Source organism: Dioscorea cayenensis, unplaced genomic scaffold (genome assembly GCF_009730915.1).
Source record: "Dioscorea cayenensis subsp. rotundata cultivar TDr96_F1 unplaced genomic scaffold, TDr96_F1_v2_PseudoChromosome.rev07_lg8_w22 25.fasta BLBR01001928.1, whole genome shotgun sequence".
Lineage (NCBI taxonomy): Eukaryota > Viridiplantae > Streptophyta > Magnoliopsida > Dioscoreales > Dioscoreaceae > Dioscorea > Dioscorea cayenensis.
In genome coordinates, this window is record NW_024088319.1 from 116,919 (window position 1) to 122,550 (window position 5,632).

Here is a 5,632-nt window from a genome sequence, read left to right on the forward strand (position 1 = left end):
TCATCTTAGTGCATATATTCTTTTTTCTCTGTTGTATGAAATCATGAGGGACTAACCATTCCATGGTACACCGGGATGTTGAACTATGTTGTTTAGTGTAATTTGACTACTTGTTTTTAATATTTACAGAGTTCTGATACGTTCTTGTGTTTATTCATATGTTGCATAACTTGGCGTGCTTGATTTGCATAGTTATTTGTGCAAAACTTGGCATGTGTGGATTACCGTAGTTGTGATTTTCTTGTGTAGTTGCAAAACTTGGAATGTATGAAGCCCGTAGTTACACTTGCAAAACTTGGCGTATTTGATAGCCGTAGATACAACATTGCTTTAGAGAACCCGCAAGGATCTTAGGATGTACCTGGTAGGCATTAGAAGCAAGTCAATACACAAAAGTACATAGGGATTGTCCCGGGGCATTGCTCTCTTATTGTTGAAAACTCGATCTTAGTCTGCCTGATAATTCCATTCTCTTTATCTTTTTCTTCTTGTTAGTGTTTCTTCTTACCAGCCAATTCTTTACCTGCTAGACATTAGAGGAGCAATTAGTATTAGAAGTTTAGTCCCTATGGTTTGACAATCCTACCCCTCACGGGGTACCACTTTACTACTTGTTACGATTTATACACTTGTGGAGAGTGCATCCAAATAATAATTTTCTATGTATTTTCACTCTTATAGCTTTTCTACTACTTTATGTGCTCATATATGGACCGATGTATTCCATGAAAATTCTTTTATGAGTATTATAGTGCGTTGGATTGATGACTCGTGGAATATTCAAAAGTCATTCATCGCTTTTCAGGTATTCAACAAGGCTTATACAACCAATAATATGTATAGGATGATTCTTGTGATCATCAAAGAATATAGTTTCACTTAGAAGATTTTTATAATTTCGCTTGATAATGTCTTTGCTAATGTGACCTCGATCTACAAAACAAAATTTGAGGCCTCCATGTGGAGGCAAATATTTTCATATTAGATGAGCTTGTCATGTATTGAACTTATATATGAAGACCGGGTTATGTTCCCTAAAACAATTTGTAGGACAAATTAGGGATTTGGTATCATATACAAAAAGGAACATGGCCCTCATGAAACAATGAGCTTCTTATTGTTGAGCAAATAATATGAAAGCTACAAAATTCTTGAAAGATGTTAAAACCAAATGAAACTCTACATATTAGCTTCTTAATGTGCCATTTGCTCATAAGACATTGTTGACTGCTTTTGTTAATGATTTTTTGTATGGTTTTAATTTATTTGAATATCAACATAACAATTCTTTTAGAGTTACGGATAATGCATGTACAAATTTATTTTCGCAAGTTTATTTTTTCACTGCACATTTATTTTTGTATTGTAGTATTGATGTTGCTAAACAATTGTGAAAGTTTAAATTAGATGCTCAATTAGTTATGGGCCTTGTAGAAATGAAGCCCAAGTAGTTGAGCTATTATAGATGTATACCTCCTATTGCTTTAGTTGCATTTATGTTAGATCCTAAGCAAAAAATTAGAATGTTTATCTCCATATATAGAGGCTTATTGTAAGTTTTAAGTGTTTAATGGAGGTAAGGACTCCCAAGTGTGGCAAATGAGTGAGTTAGATTCAATGGTTTATACTAGAGTCCAAATTTTTATAGATGTTACCGCAATTGATAGGGATGTTAGGTCACAACTTTTTCAATTGTATGAAAACTATTGCTCTCATTATGGCCATGCAAATTGAGGTGGCAGGACAATCCAGCAATAGTGTGGGAAAATTATTTCAGTAAGGTTAAGCAAAGAAGAACTTGAGATTCGCAGTACATAAAAGTTAACTCGTACTTGAACACCACTTTTAGGTTCTCTGAAAATACCAATGTAGATATGACCTTTAATATCCTTCAATGGTGGCTAGGCAATGGAAAATTCATATTCCATTTTTTAAATAATTGCAAAGAATACTTTTGCTTGCCCTATGTGTACAGTAGTGTGCGAGTAGATTTCCAAGACAAGTAAAAACATGTTGGACACAATATGTTCCAGTTGTCACCGCCAAACATTAAAATGAAAGTTTGCGCAGATACTTGGAAGCATGCACACAACATCAATTCTCGACACTTAGCAATATTTAGAACTTGACACCGACGAACACGTAAGTGGGTTATAGCTCTTGTTTAAGGTAAATGAACTAGGTTGGCTTTGCTTCTTCTCACACCCAATAGAATAGGTAGGCAATTTAATTTGATAGGTAAAAAAATTAAGTGCTCGTCTGTCATTTTTTTTTATAAATTATTTTGAATTTTTATAAGTTATTTTTGAGTTATTTTTATTTTTCTTTTTAATGATTTTTTTAAGGATTTATAAAAAAATTTTCACTTAATTTATTAATTTTTATTGGATTTTTTTAAATTTTTCTTTAATTTTTTTAATTTGATTTCGTAAGTGCAAGCCGAAACTCATCGTTATTTTGAATTATTTTGAGTTTATTTTAATTTATTTTTATTATTAATTTTTAATTTTTTAAAATTTTTATATTCTGTTATTTTTTAAATTTTATTTTTATAATTTTAGTTAAAATAAAAAAATAAAAATAGCTGAGCCAGCCTGTTTAATTTGTTCCTGTCGTTCCTTCGGTTTGGGCCGGCCCTTGCCCACATTAGTGCAGAACTTTGTTGGTAGTGTATTATCTATATTTATATTCGAAAACTACAGGAGAGCTCTTGGCCGAAAAGTTTCCATTGTTTTAATAAACCCCTCCGATGTGGTGCTCTCCGTCAGGCCCTCGGCAAGCGTTTGCGACGGTTTGCTTATTCGCCGCTGGCACGGCCTTCTTCGCCGCTGGTGCCCATCTCTCCTACGTCAACGTCGAGCCACAGCGTGCTCGCACCATCGCCCGCGACAATCTCCTCCGTGAATACCTCCGCAATAAGTACGGCTACGGCGAGAAGTAGCTTCTTCTTGTTCCTACATGAGTTTCTCTCCAATCGCACATCCTTGCCATGCTAGGTATTTGTCTGTTGGATTTCATTTGGACAACCATTTAAACATTCATATATTCCAATTTGTTTGTTTGTGTATTCATCTCTCTGAATCATTCTTGAATTATAAATATTTTGGGATTTTAGTGGCTAATTGAGCATGAGAGCGAGAATTGGAGTTATCCATGTGATTCATTTATTACTAATAATTAGAGATTTGTGAGCTTTAGGATTAAGGAATCATTGTTTTAGGGCAAGGAATCAAATTTTCCTCTTGCTGAAAACTAGCAGGAGTTTTTTTAGTACAAATCAAACTGCTTTAAAGTCAAGTATCATCCTTGAAGTAAAAGGAGTGGTTATAGTTCTAATTGAGCATGAAAGTGTTAGAATTGGGGTTATCCAATTCAAGTGTATTTCTTTAAATGTGTCAATACTTATGGTTTGATGTAGCTTTGCATCAGCCAATTGACTTTCACCATACTGATATTCTGAAGCAAATCCCATGCCTTTTCTTTTAAACACAACAAATATACAAAAATTAAAAATTTTAATGATATAAGAAGAGACAATGCATGGACATGTCAAATTATGTGCCGTAGAATGCATGACAATTGTTTGGAAGATAAGATATTATCTGCATAAACAAAAACAATGTGAATCTTAATCTTAACCTTTGTGGATATTCATTTTCACTCTGATTATAATCATTTTGTTTGAAATAAAGGCCATCCTTCATTCTCTGTCTCTTGGTGTTTGTAAAAGACCTTGTTTGTGAGAGAAGCTTGAGTTCTCATAAATTCCTTCCGAGGAATACAAGGAAAAATTATGCTTCAACCAAGCCTGTATCTCTATTACCTCTGAATCATTTTTAATTGCAATGATTGTGTGTCTGTAAATTATATTCACTAAACTATGACCTCTGTAAACAATTATAAATAAATTGGATCAATTTTAGCTAAGTTCAAATGCGCTGACCATGTTTAAGATCAGCTTGTCTTGCGCTAATGTAGCTAAAAGTTAGCTTCATATGATGTGGGCTTGGGATATTTGTGAGTCTGTTGTTTATTGGATTGCCCACTCGCTGCTAGAAAAAATATCAAATCACATAGAATATGTCAAAGGTGATCTTAGCCTCTTAGTTAATATATGAAATCCCATTATTTTTCGGATCTTTTGGCGTGATCGGTTAATTATTCATCCATTGTTTGTTTCGTATTAGTATTGCTTTTTTATTTATTATTATTTATGAGTATGCAGAATTCCAATTTTTACTTTTTTTAAAGTCAAATATTCATCTCCTCTTCATTTATTTATTTATTTATTTCATTTATTCCTTCCTCTTGCATCTTACACAATTTCTATTGAATGTGTTATCCTTCACCTGGTGATGTATGATGCCATAAGAGATCTTTTGATTCATTTCTGTCATTCTCGCCATAATGGAAATAGTTTACAGATGATGGTGAAATAAAATGAAATGGCAAGTCTAAATATGCTTGAAGTTAGCTATAGAAGTTCCGCAATTGAGATTAAAGTTGTGTGTGGGTAGAGATGTAGAACTGTGAATGAAATGTAATTTCTATTTTTCATTCTACCTTTCAGAGCCTTTTATTTATTTATTTTTGTTCATTTCCCTTGATCATATTATTTAGGTCGTTACTACCTGGATCCAGCGCAATGGTGGGTACTGGAAGCCCTTGAGGGTCAATTGTGGGTTATATGTGCTATCTGTAACATTCAATTTAAAAGTTATTTTTTTGTTAGCACGAAAAGAGCAGAGATCAACTATTTGCTTCAAGCATCTTACATGCTAATGTAAATACTGCAGTTGTAGATGGCCATTTTTATTATCATTGGAAATTCATTAACTTCATTTCTTTCAGCTACAACTTTGGGTAATTTTGATACAATTTAAGAAAACTTCTAGGCTATTGAAGTTAGAGTTTCGTTATATCATGTGGACCATGAATGCGTTGTAGGTAATAATATCACCAAGTTTTCTTAAGTTTTATGATGGCAAAAAGGTAATTTTTGAAATATATTTTTTATGGGATGTTTCAATTTGCTGAAATTTGTCTTTGCTGCAAAGATGCTTTTGTTTGCAGTTAAGTATTTAACTTGCTCACCCTAACATAAGATAGAGTTTAGCTCTCTTACATTGATCATTTTCTCAATAGATAATAAAATGTTTTTTCCCTAAATGGTACTCTATGTTTGATGTGTTTGTTGTGTTTGTTGTGATTTAATTAATTATTATAAGTCACATCATGGTGTGTATAGACGTGAAATTGACATAGCAACTGTAAATAGTTATGATAGTAAACATGATAATGACATTTGTAGAATTTTTGGAGATGTACTCCCATACACGTGGATCTGATAATGTTTATGATACTATGAGGTTGTAATCCCCTGCATTGTGGTTACCCCTTGTAACCCCGACATCGGCCCCTGTGCCGAAGTTACTACTAACTCCAACATAATATATATATATAAGTCTAAATTTTTTTTAGTGATAGTGGGTTAGTAACCCCGGCATCAAGTTTACACCATTGTAACATAACTAATTTTATTTAAATATTTATCTAGTGAAAAAGGGATGAAATCATATTTATTACTCAGCTAGCAAATTTTATCTTTAATTTTTTTAAATAATTTTAGTTA

The 5,632-nt window shown here is 32.8% G+C and overlaps 1 long non-coding RNA gene across 1 annotated transcript; it reads left to right on the forward strand.

Moving 5' to 3' along the window:
- Positions 1-2,706: 2,706 nt before the first annotated feature.
- On the forward strand, positions 2,707-4,850 carry LOC120257184. Its single transcript, XR_005535560.1, has 2 exons — positions 2,707-2,996; positions 4,621-4,850. It is a non-coding gene; the product is annotated as an uncharacterized LOC120257184 (long non-coding RNA).
- Positions 4,851-5,632: the final 782 nt, after the last annotated feature.